Raw genomic sequence first — 20,687 nt, 5'->3', positions numbered from 1 at the left:
GAGGTATCGGCTGAATTTATTTTTACTCTGGAGACGCACCAAAGGAGGGACGAGCTGCCATGCGCGGGCTGTCAGTCGTGCATCCGGGCCCAGGACAGCAGAGATAACGCGCTGATGAATCCTCAAAATACCCAGTCCGAGCAGCACGGACGGGTTTGCTTTTAGCATCCGCCCCCCGCGAGCCTAATTGCTACCTCTGCTCGGTCCTTGCCCGGAGGAGGGGGAGGACAACAGCCAGCTCCTGGCACACGGCGAACACAGTCGGGGGGAGGGGGGGTCTGAAAGGGACGGGTGGAAATGGCAGCCCCCGGTCTTTGTTTCCCCAAACGGTGAAGACGGAGCCTCTCACATGCCCTCTGCCAGCCCTGCCGCCCCATCTGCGCCAGGCGCGGGTGGAAATCGCCCTCCCTGCCCCATAGCCTTCTGCGGACGTGCCCCGCGGAGCGACTAGGGACCCCGCTCTGCACGGGTTATGGCTTCAGACGTGCAAGTGCAACCTAAAGCTGTCGACGGGCACCTGGGCATTCAAGCCAGGTGGTGCAAGGAAGATAGGCGTGAGGAGCCGACGTGCCTTCTCCAGGCTAGCCCGACCGGCTGTTCGGCAACTGGGTGGGCTGCTTTGACCTTCCTCGTGGAAGCCACGAAAGGAAAAGCAGGGTCATTTAAGAGAGATCCTCATGCCAAGCCTCTTGCCGTAGCTCATCCCGTGCTCATGCTCCAGATTTTGAGCTTCTAGGCAAAGACGACACAGCCCTCCTGGTTGCAACAGGCATATATTTAGCCCAAGAGCCCAGCCCACGCCTGTGGCAGCCACAGCACCTGGCTCGCGTCCTGGATATATTCCAGGAGAGGGGAAGAAAAAACAAATAATTCAGCAGAACAAACCTGTTTGCAGATAAGTTTTCCTCGGGGGTTTTATCAGCACCAAGGAACAGCCTGAAATTAAATATATGGGGAGGCGAGATGGCCTATCGGAGAAGAGGGACAGCCAGCACATGCAGGTTAAATTCCCAACCCTGGAATATCCCCCCCCCCATATACTTATATATAGATATCTCTATATCTATCTATATCTATCTATCTATCTATAGCTAGATCCCAAACAAGCCCTTTGCATCTGCAAAATGGGGACAAAACGTCCCCATCTCTCCCAGGGCCACCGAGGGGGGAATCCAGAGACGGCATCACAGTTAGCGCGGCAAGATCTCGCCCCGCTCCCATTGCCCGGAGAGCAGCCTGCAGGTTTCCCATAGAAAGTACAACACAAAATTAAGTGCTCGACTGTGAACAATGGGAGCGGCGCGGGGAAATGCTGACAGAGGGAGACGCGTGAAATATTCCAGTGCAGGAAGCTAAGAAAGGGAGAGGGGGGTCAGCAAACCCCATCATTATCCAGGTAATTATTTGATCATTTCGCTCCAATTAAACTTCTTTCAGCAAACGAACAATAAACCTTTTCTTGAACCTTCTCATTTATCCAGCAAATTAAAAAAAAACCAAAAAAAACCAAACAAAAAAAACCCAACCCACACACGGAAGAAGAAGAAGAAGGTTTTTTTGTTTTTTTTCCCAGGCTGCCAAGAGAGAGACCCTGGCCTATCCGAAAGCAAGCACGCAGACAAGAGCGAAGCGATAACAGGCCTTGATAACAGATAGAAAATAGCAACAGATTCAGACTTTCCCACCGGCTCCGAGATCAGGGGAGAAGGAGGAGACTCCGCAGGGCAAATGACAATCTGTTCCCCCACCGGGCGCCCTCCCGACCCGGCGGGCTGCGCTGGGGCTTCAGCGGCCCCGATCCTTCGGCACGGTGCCCCGCTGCCCCAGGGGACCCGCGACAGCCCAGGCAGGCGCCTCTCAGTCGCTCCGGCCCCAGCGGAAAAAAAATGATACCCCTCTTCAAAACAAGCACACCGAGGAGGGCGCCCTGCTATTCGCACCCCAGGATGCCCGCTCCCCTCTGCCGCCATAAGAGGCAGCGTCTCTGACGGGCAGAGGAGCGGGCACGTCATCACAGGACTCCGGGAGCTGGTGCTTTATGAGCCCCACAGCTAAGGAAAAGCAGCGCCCATCTGCCCCCCTCCCCGCGCAGCGCCCCGTGCGTCGTGGCTCCAAGCCCTCCCAATTCAGCGGTGCAGTGCGTTTTGCCCGCCGGCCCCCCAGCACCCTCGGGAACCGCCGGGCCCACGCCTGGCAGGCGGGGACGAGACAGCGCGGTGACCGCGCCGGAGCCCTTCCCTCGTCCTCGGAGAGACAGCCGTGTTTGTGCAGGAGGCGAGGGCCTTGCCCCGGCCAGGACGCGCAGGCCTCTCCGGGAGGACACGCTGAGCACAAATACGGCTCCACAGATAGCAGGCGGCGATAAGCACCCTGGCAGCAGATAACACCCCCGGCTCCTGGGAGCGCGGCAGCCGAGGTCGTTCCCACCCGAGGAGGAGATGGGCACTTTCCGAGCGACCGGCGGAGGAGCCTGGGGGTGCCTGCCCATGCCTTTGCCCCATAAGCAGCACCTGGCCTCCAATGCAGAGCATCTCTGCAGAATGCCATGGTGCCAGGCCAGAGCTGGGGCATCTTTCCTGCTGTGGAAGGCAAGGCATGGGCTCTTCCCCCAAAAGGGGAGATGCTCCTCTTTGTTGCAGCCTCCAAGGATGCCAGGAGAGGCAGCTGCACCCTCCCTTCGGCAAAGCAGAGGCCTGCGAGAGCCGGTCCCCCTCCACATCCAGCACGATGCGGGACAGCCGCCCTGGCGCGCACAACCCCGGCTGCCAGGCAGCGGATGGCGGATCTGTGCACGCAGTCGCAGGCGAGCGCAGGGAAAGGCAAAGCAGGGCACTGGGCTCGCTTGTCTTCTCAGCTGCCATCTCCTGACGTGCCCCCAGATCCGGTGCTTGGCCACCTCCGGGCACGCCTGCCCTCCCGCCCGCTCCCACCTTGGACCGGGCATCCTCCGCACAGGCTGCCAAACGGGGGTTTTAAGCTTTCGCCATCCCTTACGGGCACCTTTTGGAAGAGGGGCCAACACTTCCCACGCTGCAAGGGGCCCGTCACAGCCGAGATCGCTGGGTAGCGGTCGCAATCCCCGTGCAGCCCCAACCAGGCCGTGGGGCAATCCCAGGATGCTGGGGGCTGGGTGGGAAGAGGGCATGTGACAGGGGACATTTTTCCTTCCAAAAAACTGGTCTTCCCTCTGCAAGCACAGAGTCGAGGAAGCCCTTTGCAAAGCCCAGAGGCAGCTCGGGGTCGGGGGCGGCCAGGTTCCCCTGCAAAGCCAGCCGGCCCGATGGAAAGCCGGTAAGAGCTTGCCCCTTCGTCTCCGCAGCGGCCTTCGTGCGCTTACCCAGATGCTGGCCCTGAAGTCATCTTCAAATTAAAAAAAAAAAAATAATAACAACGGAGACAGAAGTCAGCCAGCGGCTCCTCCCGCCGGGCCCTGGGGAGCTGAGAGAGACTCTCCTGCTTGGAGCACCGCAGCCATGATGCTTATCAATCACTCTGCAATTAAAGCAGCGGGGAAACCGGCCATTATTCTGGGCTTGGAAACAGCTCTCTTGCCTCTCCCCTTCTTGCTCCGGCCCTGACGAGCATCCCAGCTGGCTGAGGCCTGAGGATCGCCAGCTCATTCCCTCCGTCACCTTCTCCCTCCAGCCAAGGAGCCTTCCCGGGTGGGAAGCCCAGGCTTTGCAAGATGGGGCTGTTACACTCCAGCTCCCGGTGTGTCCCAACTGCCCCCCAGGCTCGCTCGTTTGGGACTGCCAGTGCCATCAACCCGTTATAGAGGAGGGAAGGCAGTGTTCAGAGGCGAAGGGACTTGCCCGATGTCAAGAAGCAGACCTCACAAGCAGCAGGTTAGGACCAGAGGATGCTTCTCCGTACCGCGTTACCGCTGCCCACCTCGGCCCAGCCGAGCGAGCAGCTCAGAGGCCCCAAAACCTCACCTGGCGCAGCGCTGGGTCCGAGCAACATGGCACCAAGGCATTTCACGCCACAGATCAAAACACCCAACCAAGGCAGCAGGAAGGGCACCGCTCCCCTGAGCATCACGTCTCAGGACCTCCCCGATGCCTGGCTGGACACGGACATGGCTCGCTGGCTTCCTTCCCTCGGCGTGCCCCGCAAGTTGCTCCATGGGTGCTAGGGAGCCAGGCTTTGAGGCCACGCTCATCTTGTCCTCAGCTTCAATAGGGAGCGCGCAGAAAGGTTGAGGGACTTGCCCAAGGGCACAAAGAGAGTCAGTGGCAGAGCAGGGTCAGGCACGACCCCCCCCACACCACCTCCTGCTACGGACGGAGGGGACCTGCCAAGGCAGCTCTTTTGCTCACGGCCGCCGAGGCATCGGATGTTACGCAAGCCCAACTAATGGGACTCGGGCCGCGGCAGGGAGCGGGGGCGCGTGACGGCTTAGGCTGCTCGCAGCCGCCTATCTGCTCGAGAAAGGATGGGTAACCGTGCTGATAATCGTGGATACCGCGAAAGAGGATGTCGGGGAGATAATCTGCTGCCCGAGGAGGAGAAGGGCTCTCCACCAGACACGCAGCCCAGATAGAGGGGCCGCAAAACAAATCACTCTGCTCCACTCTGCGCCCGCCGGGCAGAGGCAGCAGCTCCCACCCCAGACCTTGCACCAAGCCACGGACCGGTCCGCCCAGCCCAGGACCCGCCGGTGGGCATCTCCATCCGCTGCACCAGGCCTTGGCTCCGCCAAGCCCGGGAGAGGGCACAGCTCTAGACCCCAAACATGAGGCCTGGTCCAGAGCAGGGGCAGGTCCGGAGCCTCCTCCTCATCTCCCAGGGGCCAGCGACGGAGTCGAACGCAGCCGGGAGGCCAGAGAGGCAGGGGACAGCGTTCGGGCCAGGCCCAGCCCCGGGCTGCAGCGGTACCCATCTGCAGTTAGGAGCCCTTCTCCATCACATCGAGATAAACTCGGCCTGACCTTTCCCATCAGTCTCCATAGCAACACGGATGCCCTCTCCATATGATCCTTCCCTAACGATTAAAAACATTAGGCATGGGGGGGAAGCCGGCAAGGAGACGCTGGGCACAATAAGGGAGCAGCTCCAGCAGGATGGAGGGCGACGCGGGGAGACGGGTCTCGTCCGTGCCCAGAGCGATGTCCCCCTGCTCACCTGTCGTCATCCCTGGTGCTCCAGGCTGGAGCCAATACTTGTGCATGCACACGCACATGCAGGTGCATGCCACCCTGGCTTTTCAGGGGGGCATCATGCACCCCATTGCCCAGGCATCCAGCTGTGGATGGAGAAGGGCTCACGTTGAAGCCACAACTAGAGAAGAAAGATCCTAGATGGACCCGTCCTCTGATTAAACACTCTCCAGGCTGCGTTTCAGCCAACCGGTCTGGGTCTGCGCCCCTTGCCCCTGAGCTCAGGGTAGGGGATGGAGACAGGGAGCCAGGCCTCCAGGGCTCAGCCTCGTGTGCACGGCTGCAAACCCAGTTGGGCACCGGAGTCGGGAGCGGGGACGAGCCAGCACGGCGTGACTCCCGACTGGCATCCGTACCCTTGCCCTTAGCCTCAGCGAGGCCCCCAGAGAAGGACACGCCAGTTTAAGGCGCCTCCAGTACATGCAGCAGGGCGAGGACGAAACTCAGGCCCCCCTCCCATCCGCATCCCGCGGGGAGCTCAGGTCCTTCCCTCCGCGGCCGAGACGAGCGGTACCCTGCATTCGCGCCCCCCAAAAACCCCCCCAAGCCTCCCCAAAACCCGGCTCCGGCTCCTCGGCGCTGGAGGGGCGGCCGGCTCTGAACTTTGCGGCTCGAGCCACAGAAGAGAAGAGAGACAAGGAGAGCCAGAGCCTGAGAAAAAACAGCCCTGCTGCTATCGGAGAGATTGGTTTCAGACGGAGCTGCTCCCTCTGCCAAGTCCATATCCTATCTAACCGGGGTGTAGTTACTTAACATTCATCACTGGTTGAACTCTGTAACTTTATCAGCTCCCAAGCATGGCGCCATCTCAGGGCTCGGCCATTCTCAGCTCTCAGATAGGTCCGATAAACCGCTGATAGATTACAGGAGATTGTTTCACTTCAGGGGACGCGATTACTAATACTAATAGCGAGGGAGCCCGCATCATATCAAACAGGCGAGAAAGGAGGAGAAGGGGGGAAAGCGAGGGCAGGGGCGGGCACACCAAAAGAGAGGAAAATAATGAGAAGGAAAATACAGGAACAATGGCAATGAAGTGACTTTACGTTTCAGATGGGGCCGATAAAGCCCTGATAGATTTTAAGAGCGGGGAGATTCTAATAGAGCCGTCCCCCGGCCCGCAGACACATCAGATGGATAGAAACAGATTGCTTCACAAAAGGGGATGCGACTTTTAATGCAATCCTGGCTTTTCATCTGATAGAGGAGGCGGCGGGAGGGAGGGAGGGAAGAGCTGTAAAAGCGCAAGGGGGGGGGAGCATTCGAAACAACACGCACGGTGGACACCCGGGAGGGAGGGAGCTGGACTCGGGGCTCCTCCGGCCCCCCAAGCCTGGCGGCCAGGGTCCGGTTGGAGGGTGGGGAAGTCAGGCCTAGTGGGTGAAACCACCAGCCGCGGCGAGAAAGCAGCTCTCTGCCCGACAGTCCCCCAATCCCCGTCCCACAGGCTTCGTGGCCCCAGGCGAGCGGCTCAAGCGCGCACCCAAAGACCGCCGAAGTCGACGGGTTTCCGCTCGCGTGCATCGAGCGCAAAGAGGCCTGGCGGCAAAGACGAAGGCCTAAGGGCATCCTTCCAGGCTCTCCATTTGAAGCACGCCGGCACGTCTCTTCGCCCAGCTCTTTGCGTGCTGAAGAGCCCGCGGGCAAGCTCGCTCTTCCCAGAGAGCCACTGAAGTCTCCGTTGCTGGTCCCGAGCATCGCCGTTGGCACCTGGCCCCACCGGGATTGGGAATGAAGCAGAAAGCGCGGCCGTTGCCCAAAGAGGAGAGGACCGGGAGCGTGGAGGAGAACGGCTTCCTGCAAAAAAATTGCAAAACCCCCAAAATACGCCAGGCCAGGGTAGGGAGGCTGCGCAGCAGGCGCCCTGAGGGGAACGATACGTTGGCATCCAAGGAGTCGCAGACCTTTGGGCCCTTCAAAAGTTGCCTTGCTGGCCCCTCTGATGCAGCTTCTAGGATGAGCAAGGGAAGACCGGCGCCGGTGGGGTGGGGAAATCGGGCAGCCTTATCCCATGCCTGCCTGGGCGACGAGCGCGCAGCAGAGAGGCTGGGGATAGCCCGGACACCTGGGCTCCACTGCTAATTGCCCCTACAATCCTGCAACGTTCATTTAAAATGCAGCCGGCACCTTCATTCCCCACCCACGTGGGAGGAGGGTCCCGTCTGCGTGGAAGAGCCACAGTCCTGGGCCCAGCCCGACCTTCTGCCACGGTCAGCCGTCATCCTGCATTGCTTGCATGGGTCCCTTCACCGCTAGCCAGAGACGCCCAAATGCAGAGGTGGGATGCCAAGACAAAGGTCTTGAAGGGATATAAACCTGAGGCTTCAGGGTCCACAATAGCGAGTCACTGCCAGGGCCAGGGCCCGGGGTCAGGCAGGGATTGCCCCCTTTGAGGGGGTCAGGGCGGGATTGCCCATTGCAGAAGGGGTTCGTACTTCCCTTTGTGGCATTCATCCCAAAGCTGCCCTATACATCTACAGGCCCCAACTCCCTCCCAGGTTGAAACAAGGCAGCAAAGAGACCATCAGGAAACGCTCCCCCAGTTCCCACAGGGCGCGGGGGGCAGGCGGACGGATCCGGCTCAGCCGATGATGACACGGGCAGCTTGCTGAAGACCCCTGCCCGGTGGTTGATTTGGGCTCCTGTTCTGCTACATGGGTATTTTTGACGGGCATACCCAGCACAGACAGAGATAAGAGTTTAGGGTGGAAAATGGGAGGGAGGGGGGGAAAAAAAAAATGCAGGCCATTATTCTCTTCCCCACCAAAGTTGTTTAACTTCCGCATCTTGCTGTGGGGCCTCAGTGTCTGGCTCCCGGAGCCCCGTCACCGTCCTACAGAGCCCGGATATTGTTGCAGGATTTGGGGCCTCGGCTCAGAAAGGCTCCAGGCTGCTCCCCAAGCGCCCCAGTCTCAGCCCTCTCCTCGGGACCCTGCTTCCACGCTCTCCCCAGGCAGCGACTGGCCCACGCGCACGGCCCCGTGGAGGGATTGCACGCTCTCCCCTCCCATGACAGCTGGCAAAAAGACCTCCCTGTCAAGGCATCAAAGCAGCCCGTGGGGTTCGCGCCCGACTGCAGGGCTGAGGGATGCTCACCAAGGCTCCCGGGTTGGAGGAGATGCCCACAATTTACGGGCTTCTGCCTGGAACAGAGGGGAGCTCTCGCTCTCCTCCCTGCAGCAAAAATGGGGTCTGCTCAGCGCATCCCTTCTAGCCGTTTACCAGCCTCGCCGGCCCGGCAAGCACCGCGGGCCGCTAGACCTGCCTTGACGCGAGCCGGACGGCGCGCGAGACGGCAGCGAGCTTTGCTAGAAGGTGCCCATCCCTCCCGCGCTGCACCTCTCCCCGTCGCCGCTTTCCCTGCCTCGAGCACCCGTGGACGGCGACACGACGCGCCCCGCGCAGGGTTACCGCGCGCTGCCCTCGGCTTCCCCACCTCTAGGGTTACGCGGGCAGGGGAATCCCGCTCCGGCGGGTCAAGAGCGGAAGGCGGAGGCTAGGCCAGAGACGGGCAGGCCTGGCGCGTTCCCCCGAGCCTGCCGGAGAGCATCCCTCAGACCCTACGTCACGAATGTTCCCGCGGCAACAAAGCATGAGGTCAGCTGCTACCAGATGACATCACTGCTGAGGTAGAGGGCAGGGATTTGGAGGAAGGGCTGGGACCGGCGCGGGGAGGTATCCATCGCCTTCCCTTCCCGGCGCGGGGCTGCTCCGTCCATGCTGGAGGCAGAAGACGCAGTGCCACGCTCCTCCTTGCTTGGCTTTTGTTTTCCCAAAAGCCTAAGAGATTTGGGCGCAGGCCGGGTGACAGCAGCAGCCCCTTCGATGGCTTGCCTCGACCCAGCATCTTGCGCCGTCACTTTTGGCAACCCCCCTCCACCGGGAGCCTGGTCCAGGAGGCTGGTGGCAAGGCAGCCGCTGGCTGGAGGACGGCTTTCGGTCAGATGCAACCACATCCGCTGCAAGTGTCCTGGCCAAGCGTGTTGGCAGGCGTGTCCCAGACCCCACAGGGAGGTGTTGGCCCTTCTGCCTTGAGGGTGCGACGGGGAACGGGAGTGGGATCCATCGGTACAATGCCCTCATGCCCATAGGGAGACTTTCACCCCAACGCCCAGGCAGCGCAAGCAGCTCACACCAGCTTAAGCTGCAGACACTGGGTTAAATCAACACAGCGTGAGTGCGAGTGTGAGTGTACTGAAGGCAACAGTGTTCAGCCCAGAAGATCTAGGTTAATCTGGGCTCTGCCACAGACTCTCACGTAGGTCATTGAGCGAGTCACCTAACCCAGGGGTCGGCAGCGTTTTTGGACAGAGCACCAAAAACACCCACAGAAAACTTGGCAGATGTTGGCGTGCCAGGGCAGCTGTGAGGGGCCTGATCCTTCTCGTGGCAGCGCCGCTCCGGCCCCTTCCCCGCTGTCATCCCCGTGGCGTGTGCAAGGAAGCAGGAAGGCCCATGCTGTCTCTCCATCCCACCCCACCCCACCACCGGTGACTCCCGGAGCTGCGGCTCAGCCGCGCCATAGAGAAAGGATGGGAAAACGAGAGAGACGAAGCCTTTTTGGGAGGATGTCAAGGGCGGCTCAGGCAATCGTGGCACTTATTTGCATAGTGCCATCTTCTCACTAACCGTGCTGCAGAAGCTGTGAAGGGGGAAATCCCTGGGCGCTAAAAAAGAAAACCCAACCAACCTGCAACTTGCAGCTCAAGTGTCACCTCACAGACGCCGCCGAGCTGCCTGGCAGCAGAGAAAAGGCCACGCTGCCAAAATGCAGCTGCCTCTGGGTGGTTGCAAAACTGCTGCTCAACAGCGCCCAGCACCGCACGTCATGGGTTTGATTTAGCTGGGGACAGCGCACAGCATCCTTGTCACCACGCTGCGACGGAAAGGAGATGCCCCTTGCCAGACACAGCTCGCCGGCGTGCACCGGGAGCTGCAGCTTTCCAGCTGCAAGGCATCGCTTACTGCTCCGATCCAGCCACCCCGGAGACCCGGGGGGATCAACACTGTCCTGCTGCTCAGACAGTGGGTTGGGGGCTGCATGGGGATGGGGAGGGGAAGAAACCAGCTTCCTTTTGTAACGTCTGCAGTGGGGCCTCCTCAGAGAAGCAACAATCCTCGCTTCATCCCTCTCCTTTCACCTGATGGGCAGACACAGCGCGAAGCACAGGGGAAAAGAAAAAATGCCTTTCACTCCAGCCACTCATGCCATCCCAGATCTTATTACAAGATGAGAGGCAGCGGCAGGAGGGAGAGCTCCAGCTCTTATTCTCTGGCTGGAGGGTTGCACTTGGACTTGGTTTGCAAATATACTTTAAAAAAAAAAAAAAAATTACAAAACTTACTATTTGAATTTGGTGGTAACATTTCACCCCCAACTCCAGGAATTATCAAGGCGCTGGAGTTTGTGTGAGCACACACAGGCTTGCTGGGTTTTTTTTGTTTTTTTTTTTCCTGTTCTTGGCATTTTGGTGGAGCGAGATAAGGGTAAAAAACAACAGAGCTGCTCAGAAAGTGAAAAAGGGAGATAGATAACGCAGATACCACCTCCTACACAAAACAGCCCTGGCTTTATCGCTGCTTTTTATCACCGTTCCTTTAAAAAAAATAATAAATAAATAAAATAAAGAGAACAGCCCAACTGGAATGGGGCAGCACATTAAAAATGAACTTTATACTGTTTGCTCTTTAGTTTTATATTTAGATGAAACAAAACTTAGATCCCGAGCCGATACCTTCCCAGGGCAAGGAGCTGGAAAGTTTGGACGCCAGAGGCTCGTGCCCTATTTGCACCGACAGCCTGGAGGCTGAAATATGGATTTGGGAATGGAAAGAGGGGAGCGATTTGCTTTGCAAAAGGGGTTGAGCATATGCAGCACCTTGCTGGCATTGTTGGGATGTGTGTACATCTGGGAAAACCATGCACACACACACACTTACAGATTTAGGAGCTTACTTTTAGGCAGCCAGGTTGGCAACAGCTGGCCTTTATTGGAGGCACCCTCTTGCTGAGTGCTGGTAGCATCCACCACATGAACATCGAGCCCCAGCTGCACGCCTGCTTCCTCCAAAGCGTGCCGTTGGAAGCAAGGGTGAACAGCCGCTTGCAGAGGAGGCGTGGGGTGGGGGGACCAGTGCATGGAGAAGCTGTTTGGATACCAACCTGTGGGTTCAGAGGACTATTCGTGTGACCCCCCCCCCAAAACTGCCCAAGAGTGAACCCAGATCCACGCCACTTGTTGCTACTATGCCAACTTGCAGATCTCGCCTCCTCTGGGCAGCCGCCTCCGATACCCGCCTGTGGGCTGCCCCCCTGACTCGGCATCCCACCCCAGCCGGCCTCCCGAGAGCCCAGACGCGGGCTAGAGAGACGTGGACAATGACCCGGGTGGGAAGGGTGCCCTGCAGAGAGAAGGCAAGGGGAGGAGGTGCCAGGCTGCTAGCTCTCAGCCTCCCTCGCGGGGTCATGGCTGGCGCTGGCTCCTGGCACTCGCAGTTCGCTGTTGTTTGTCACCTCCTCCAGGAGGCTGGAAGCTGAGTCCTGCTTCCTTCCTGATGTTTCAGCGACCCACCGGTGACTCGCCGTGCTGGGCCGCGAGCTATTAATGCAACCCCGTGCAAAGGCACCACAGCAAGAGCTCAGGGGTGCATTCACTTCGATTCCTGCTTCACCCAACTTTAAAACCAAGAGCCTGGGAGGAGCAGCAGCATTTCTATTCAGGCAGGGCTAAGAGAGTCCATTGACCTAGGCTCAGTATCCTCTCCCCAATTCCTGCTAATCTCTCCCCACTCCACACGCATTAATAATCCTCTCGCCTCCTTAATGGCTTTGATGGTCCACCACGCGAACGCTCCTTTCTTCTGCAATCTTCTCTTCTGCAATCTTCTCTTTCGCAGCCTTGCAGGCAGTTTGAAGCTCTAGCTAAAAACCTTCACTCAGGTGCGGTCATATGAACTCAGGTGTGGAAATGACCGACAGCAAAGCCCTGGAGACACTAATAGAGACACTCAAGGCGCCCAGATTTTGCTTTCTGAACCGGAATACGAGATGTACATTAAACCATAATGACCACAGGACTAATGACATGCATCTCCGGGCTATATTTTGCCTCGCTGTGTTTTTTTTCTCAGAGACACACACGCATACATAATCTAGCAACTTAGTGCTCATTGCAATAATTATATTTGTTTTTGCTTTGATCTTAAACTGTATTATGTAGTGCCAGTTCCTGGCATGTTAGTAGAGCAACTGGTTTCTCTTTCACTGGAGAAAAATGTTTTGTGTCTTATGCAGCAACGTGCCACATCAGCTGCACCCCTCTTTTTAAAACCCTGGATCCGCCCAAGCTTTTGCTTCATCTTCGACTAGCCCAAGACCTCGGCCTGTGGGGCCCAGCAAGAAGGAAGCTGGGGAAGCCGGTCAGAGGGGTTTGGCAGGCAGTGGGGAGGCGATCTGGGTTGACCAGCTGTCTCTGCATCCTCATTCAACATCCACGGGGTCATATTTGAGCTGTTCCACCCCACAGCCAGCTGCATGATAGCTAAAACACTGAGGAGGGGAGAGTGATATAGGGCTGTTTTCAACCCACTCCACCCCAGAGCTGGCTGCATCACATTGGGCAAGCCTTGGGGCACACATACAGCTGCACAGGGTTGTGGGGCAAACAACTGACTGCCTGTTGCACGAAGCCAAGCCGTGATGCTCCTAAGATACTTGCCGACACGATGCTCCTGCCCTGGGAGGCAGCAGGCGGATGACGCTGCTGCAGTGGCTTTTATGTGCTCCAGGCAGCAGCCCCCAAGTGCTGAGGGGGCTTCCTTGGGGCAGCCCCCAAGTGCTGAGGACCGGGGCAATACCCTGCTTGGGGCAACACTTATGGCAGGCCATTGCATCTCCCATTTGCCCTCCTACCCTATTTAGGAGGGGGGCAGTGGGAACTGCATCTCGCTCTGTGTTCGTACAGTGCCCGGCGCATGGCCCTGATCTCCTGTAATGCAAACCAAGAATCAGCCTCTCCATCACCTAGGGGAGTCACTGGAGTGACAGCCAATGCCAACCGACGCCTCAATCCTCCGCGAGGCTGACAGCAACCCTTATGCCCATTTGACAGACCAGGTAACTGAGGCACCACTCAACATCGCACCGGGTCTTTGCGACAGTGCAAATACTAAGTCTAGGGCTACTGCCCCGCGCTCCAGTCACTGGCCACACTTTGGCCGGTAGACTACAAGGCAGCTGGCATGGAGGGGAAGGGGAAGGTCTAGCTGGGCACGGCTTGCCAGCATTGGAGATCTTCCTTCTTTAGGGTTAACAATGCTTCACCCCCAGAGCATTTCACACACATCACTGAGCAGGGCGCAAGGGGCCAGGAAGCACGGCCGCTGAGAGGCTAAGATCTGCAGAAGGTCCCATCCACCAACACCTTCCACACAGGTCTCTTTCCCCCGCAGCCACCGACTTCCCGCTAGCGATCGGGGCATTTTCAACCACACACATGCACACATCACACCAACACGCTAGTCACATTTCTGTTGGGACCAGTGCTTTCTGCAAGCCTGAAATGGGCAGCACGTAGCATCACGCTCCCAAGCCCAGCTCCTAGGATGCAAGAGGCGGCGCAGCGTGCAACGCGGAGGGGAGTTGGTTTGAACCAGGGGATCCTCTCCCTCCCCAGCGCTGCTCCCACGCCATAAGTCTCTTTGCAAGGGGCAAGAGGCCATCCCCAAGGGGAATCTGTAGGCATCAGAGGTTAGATTTCAGCTGGGGAGACAGAAAGGAGCTGTTTGTAGCACTTCGAAGCCTTGCACGTACTAAAAGGGCTGGGGGATCTGACGCGTGCAGACGCTAATTGTGCACTCTTTTTCTAGGCTCGGGCCGTCTGTTAGGTGGCTGCCCAGACAATAGCCTCACGGTGCTAAAAATGGCAGCAACGACGGGCCAAAACCTTATGGCTTCCAGCAGGGCTGGGCCGGAGGCGTGGATCTGGACCCCGGGGCGGTTTGTCAAGAGGCAGCACCGGGCACCTCTTCATGCTCTGGCTTTCATCCTGCTCCAAGCCAGGGCTGGGGAAGGGGGCTGGGCTCGCCCCCACCCTGAAGGCCTGCCTGCATGGCCCAGCAAAGCAGGGTAAAAAAGATGCAAGTATGAGCAGCCTCCAGCTTTCCGCCTCGCCCGCACTTCCCTCGCACCTCTCCTGGCCCCGGGAGCCCAAATCCTTCATGAGCCGGATGCATCTTAGCAGGATCCCCCCCTCCACCCCATCGCTTTTATTGCGGCACGGGGAGAGCTTTCCACAGCAGAAACCGTGGGGCAGAGAGAGAGGGGGGAAAAAAAGGAAAAAGAAATGGACTGAAGGTTTCTTCCTCCCCTCGCACTCCCTTCCCTACCTTCTTTTTGAAAAACATAATTTATCTGTGTATTATCAAGAAATCCAGACACTTTAATCAGTGAGCTATGAAGTCAGTATTTCCATTCTTATCTAGTGGAGGAGTGGAAATGGAGAGCAGATAGGCAGCTCCGAGCTGATCCGTGGTGGGGAATGTTAATGGGGGAAGAGGCAGAGCTATTGGCTACTGAGCTTCACCTATCTCCACCATTATCAAGCCGTTATCAATTCAACCATCGCAGTGCAGTAATGGGGCCAGTTCAACTTTCCGCATTATCATAGGAGCTGAAACCTGCATGAGAGGCCTCAGCTGGGAGACAGAAAAGTGAGTAAGCGGCTGAACTTCACATTTTAAAAGCAAGGGAAGGGGGGGCGGGGGCGGCGGCGAGAGGGAATAAAAGCCAGATGAATCAATTCGAGACCGAGAGAATTAAAGAGGAGCAGGTTGAAAGGCTCTGGGCTGAGCAGGCAGAGGGTGATGGTGCTTGGTTTCTGGAAGAAGAGATCTCAAAAGGCTTCATCTCAAGCCCGTCCTGGCGAGGCCGCTAATGACTCGCGCAGAGCCGCTTTGGATCCAGCGTCTACAGCCACGTGCTCGCCGGAGGGGGTCAGGGGCCACGGCCGTAACGGCTGTACAGCACCGTGCACGCGGGGCTGGACGCGGTCAGAAGTCGCGGCAGCAGGAAAGGTGGACGGAAACTCCCGGCTGACAGGCAGACAAGGGGCGTGCGGCCTGGGAGAGGGCAGCCAAACACACCTGGGAGGGGAGGAAACGGGACGGAGGAAGGACAGGGCGGGTGCGGAGAGCAGGTTGGCTTGACTGCGAAGCCGCCCTTCCTCGAGCCTGTGCAGGGAGAGAAGCGCCGCGTCCAGAAACCGTGTGACACAGGGGTCACATCACGACCCCAGTGGGTCGCCTGCCCCCGCCACTGCGCCCCGCACGGACAAACGCCCACGGAAGCAGTCGATCGGCAGTCTGCCTGGGACCGGTTACACTAAGCGTGCGACCGCCGCTTTCTGGTTGCACACCCGGGCACCCAGCCCCCCCTGCACGTCACTAGCGCCTCTACACCTCTAGCGTGGAAGAGGCATGAGTCTCTGTGCTGGGGGAAAGATGCCAGATTTGCAATCCTGGAGACTAAGCTCATTATTTATCCATTAGGCCAGCGCAGCCCGGCCAGGGCTTCCTTCCTCTGGGGCCAACAGTGCGTCTCAACTTTGACCACCTCTGGGATGAGCCAGGAAGCAGGGCCTCCAGGGCCCCAATCCCACATCCCTCCGACGAGGCCGCCAGCGAGGGGACCAAGTCCGTGTCAGCGGCGGTGGCAGAGTCGTGACAGGCACAGCCCCTGGGAAGGAAAACAAGGCCAAAGGCACCTCCCGTAGGGTCCACGGGACAAACCCGAGGCTGGAGGGAGCTGTTAAGTATCCCAGCTGCTGGAGCATACATTTAAAGCTAAAAACACCCCCTATCCCGAGACTCCTTTTCTAACCGAACGAGGCTCACTGAAGCAGCAACGGGCTCAGCCTTTCCCCACCACCCTCCACCACCAAACCCACAAGAATCAGGAAAAACAGTCGCGCGATGGGATGGAAGAGCCCCAGGAGGAGACAAGGATGCTACCACGTCAGAGAGGTCACGCAAGCTGCTGCCTAGCCACGGGCTCCCTGCAGCAAGCGGCAGGCTGGAAGAGAAACAGCCTTATTAGCGAGCTTCCCACTCCCCTCTCCCGCAGGGCAGCGGGAGATCGTTAGTCACAGCAGGTCGTTATCCGGACGATGCACCTACCTGTGCACAGGCAGCTCTTTGGAGGGACTCTGCTTGAAACACCCGAGCTGTCCCCGTTGCATGCTGTGGCACAACAGGCCCCTGCAATGCTTGCCCCCGGTGCCAGGACTTGGCTATGGAGCAGACATCTCCCCCTGACCTCGGAGGCAAAGCGCAGGCTGCACCCAGCTCTATACACCCCACTCAGTGCCAACAGCCCCAGGAGAGGGGTGCACAGAGGCGGCGGTGGGGCCCGCCAGTGCTCAGGATTGGGCCCACAATGGGAGCACGGGGAAGGATGGTGCCATGTGTGTAGCTCCCTACCGCAGGTGCCAGCCCTGGACAGAGCTGCTCAGAAAAGCAACCAGAGCAATTGGGAAATTTGGTCCTTACTCTCCCAAGCCTCTCCTGCTCCATGCCCCCAGATCAGGAAAGTTGCAGGAACAGCAATGTCAGCATTGCACGCAGCCGCTCGCTGACGGGAAACGTCCTGCATCCAAACTCGGGCCACCTCTGAAATGGAAACCTGGGGCGAAATGGCTCTGGGCGACTGGGGCTTGAAGGACACAACTGCCGCAGAGATGGGACTGACCGTTCCCGCAGCCACCTGAGATGCAGGCGAATCTCCGCAGGCGGTACAAGGTGCATGACACAGCCGAGTACCTCTCCTTGCAGCCAGGTGGGGACGTGCTGCAGCCATGTTGATCCCTCGCTCTCTCTTGGGAAGAAAAGGAGACTCGGGCTTTTTAATAAATTGCTGCGCTGACCATGCAGGAGATGAAAAAAAAAAAAAAAAAAAAAATATATATATATATATATATATTTATCAGATTAGCAAATTAGAGAAAACGTGTTTCCTTTCTAGGCTCTTGAATGGGAGATGTCACAAAAATATGTCGATGTGTGAGAGCGAGGAGATAACGCATTATTTGGGAGGAAAGAGAGCCGTGGAAGGCTGTTATCTGCAGTGACTCATATGCACACACTCCTTAACCCTATTCCAGCCCAAGGTCAACAGTTACATTCCTTTCAGCATTTCATCCCTTCCAAAAAAACATGTTGCTACAGGAACAATGAGCAGTCTTTGCTGGGGCGCTGAGCGGAAGGCAGAACTCTATTACTGCTGAAACACTTGAACTTTGCAGATAAACTATAAAAATCAGGCACTTCAGCATTGCCACTCACAAAAAAAAAAAAAAAAAAATCACAAGGTGAGCAACCCGCTCGGGCCATGCAAGGCCTTTCGGGGACCCTTTTACCTGCCTGCTAGTTTCCAACTCACCTCCCAGCTTCTCTCTCCAGCCCCAGGCACTTGAAGCTTTCTTTTTTAAATAGAGACAAAATTATCCCAGGAGACAGTTCTTTAAAGGGGGGGAATACCGCCAACTATTGCAAGAGCGGCTTGCACGAGGACTTCCAACGTTCAAGCTCTCCCTATTTGCTTACAAGCCATCCCTCCACAGAGAATAGCCCCAGGACAGTAGCTGCCGGCCCCACGGGGGAGTTTGGTCTCTTAGGTAAGGGGAATGCCAGTCAACTATTTGAGTAAAGAAATTGTGAATAACCACATGGAAAGTGAGGGTGGGAAGGGCCCTCGGGAGGTGACATCTAGTCCAACCCCTGCTCAGAGCTGGACCAGCCCCAGCTACAGCATCCCAGGCAAAACCTCCAAGGATGGAGACTCCACGTCCTCTCCGGGTAACCTGCTCCAGTGTTTTACTACCTGCCTAGGGAGAAAGTTTCCTACTGACACGGCTTCCCATCCAATTCCCATTACTCCCGGTCTGCCTGGGTCGCTCAGCACAGACAAGTCCAAGAGTCCTCAGCCCTAGGACCAGGCTCAAGCACGTAGCTCCCAGACACAGGGGAAAATCAGCACAAGTGTCACGACGTGACTTCCCTGCTGTGCAAGCTGCGGCACCCAAAGGGGAGGTAGGCGCCTGCCCGCATCACGTAGGGTTTGGGCGTTTTAAGCACAAAGGCGTCAACCTAAGGTCAGGTTCCTCCTCGCAGGGAGTAGCCTGGCTCTTCACAGGCATCTGTTAGCCCGCTGAGTCCCAAACCACGTGTTGCACCCTCCCTGGCACCCCGAACCCTCCCAGCAGGTTTGCTCTCATCAAAGCACGCGGTGATTAAACCAGTTCTTGAGCGCAATAGCAATGCTCTTGGACAGCGCTCAACAGCGGCCGTCCGCAGTCACCTCGTGCAAGCGGGATCCAGCCTCCCTGCTTTGGTGGAGGGGGGGAAAATAAACCCCGACTGCTCGGCGCACGGGCAAAATACTCTCTGTGCATCTCACGCCGCCACGCACCAGGCAGATGTGGTAGGAGGGGGGAATCCGGGGCCTGGGAAGGATCTGGATCAGCCAGTTTTCCCCGTCAGGGCTGCTACACCCTTGAGGAAGCCTCGCTGCCTTCCAAGCCCCGACGGCGGAGCTCGCCAGCTCACAACTTGGCCACGGGGAATCGCGAGGCGGCTGCGTGATTCACAAAGGAGAACCAGACCTCACCCAGCGACGTGAAGGCTTTGGGTCGGGACGGCCGCAGCGAGGAAAGGCCGCGACGAGCCAGGATGCAGCCTGACTGCTTCTTGCCATGGGCTGCGCGTGCCAGCGAGCTCCGGCACCGAGGGGGCTCTGCTCACCGTGCAGGGAGACAGGATTACAGGCAAATATTAGGGTCGTGGGCCTGCCATTTAGGACAAAAACCACCCTCGCTACCGCACGCGAGTTTGCTGCCGTGATCCGTCTCCTGGAAAGCGGCTCCCAGCCCCTTTGGCCCCCTGCTTCTGTAACAGGATGAAACGCTCCAGGAGCACACGGAATATCACCGCCCTTCCCTCCCGTTGCGTGTTCAGCCTCGGCGGTGGAGGGCTGCCAAGGTGCATGAGGGTTGAGCCTGGGTATACACGGAGGAGCCTCCCTGGTACTCATCAGGGGAGATGGGATGTCAGACAAAAATGCAAGTGCCTCCTCCCCAGGGCCCTGGAAGGGGCCGTGTGCCAGATCTGCTGCAATCCAGCTCGCCAGATGCTATGCAAATGCCCTCTCGACTGCACCATCCCGGTGCGCTCCTGCCAGGGAGCTGGGAAGGGGCACGCGCTTCGGCGCTCGGTGAACAGGTTCTGCCACCAGCAGGGCCTGGCGCTGCCCCGGGCTCACCGCAGGCAGACGGGCGATCGCCATCTGCCTTCGCCTGGGTTTCTCCCCGCATTGCCGCGGCTCAGCGCGCAGGCCAAGCGAGCTGCAAGAGAGCCAGCCTGGCAGGGCCATTGCCTCCCCGGAGCACACGTCGCACCAGCGGTTTCTTAGGAAGAACTGAGAAGTTTCCCCCTTGGCTTGTGTAGCTCAGGGATGGAGGAAGGGGGCTCAACAACTAATGCCCGCACCGAGCTGGTCCCCCGCGTGTGCAACAGCAAGAAAAAGCCCTTGCAAGACACAGACGAGAAGGGAGACAGCACGGAGACTCGGGGCTGGTATCTGGTACACCATCATGCAGAGGCGATGGACGGGCGCAGCCGGGCAAGAGCCCAAGGCAGCGGTTCTCAGCCTTTTTCAGCCCTGGAAAGTGCCAGTTCTTCATTTTCACTCCATTTTTGACTGCAGGAAAATAACCGAGCCACTCTTCAGCTGCACAAAAAACCCAGACAGACCCCAGCAGGTCGGAGCGCTTTTAACATGCCAGATGCCTAGTTGAAACCCCTGGGTTTATCTTGCGAGTCAGGTCTGTACCCCTATCATTGCTGGCACGGCGTGGCCGCCCTGAAAGGATCTCTAGGCACCCTGGGGTGCTGCGGTGCCCTGGTTGAGAGTCACTGCCCTAGAGAGAGGGAGAGAAACCTAGATAGCGTTTCCCTTTCCTTTGGGATTGTTGTTTTATGGTAGCAGAGATCTCAGTTTGGGGTCAACGCCCTTACACACGCGCGCACATGCACCACTGCTCTGAAGCGCGCCCCAGCTGAAGCCAAAGCAGACAACAGATGAATGATTAGCCCCATTTTACAGATGGGAAACTGGTGTGCCAGGACATCCACCCAACAGCCCCGGAGCAAACGGCAGCAGGAGGAGGAGCGCCGTCCCACTCCCGGTGCCCGACTTCAGTTGCAAGACCACTCTCCCCCAGCCCGTCCGGTCCAGGCAGAGGCTGGCTCGTGCCTCGGAAGAGAGGCCAGGGCGCGTCAGCAGCCGGTGCTGCGAGCCAGGCAGGCAGGGGGCACGGCCCAGCACGGGGAGACTCGGGGGAAACGCACGAGGCGGGACAGATTTATTGGCAGGGCCTCGCCCGCCAGGAGGGGAAAGCGTTCCCGGGGCAGACGGGCCGCGGCACGCCGCGCTCTGACAGGTGCCATCCGCAACGCAGGGACCATCTCGCTGCC

Source organism: Crocodylus porosus, unplaced genomic scaffold, assembly GCF_001723895.1.
Source record: "Crocodylus porosus isolate Cpor-Errol unplaced genomic scaffold, CroPor_comp1, whole genome shotgun sequence".
Classification (NCBI taxonomy): Eukaryota; Metazoa; Chordata; order Crocodylia; family Crocodylidae; genus Crocodylus; species Crocodylus porosus.
This window is presented reverse-complemented; position numbering follows the sequence as displayed.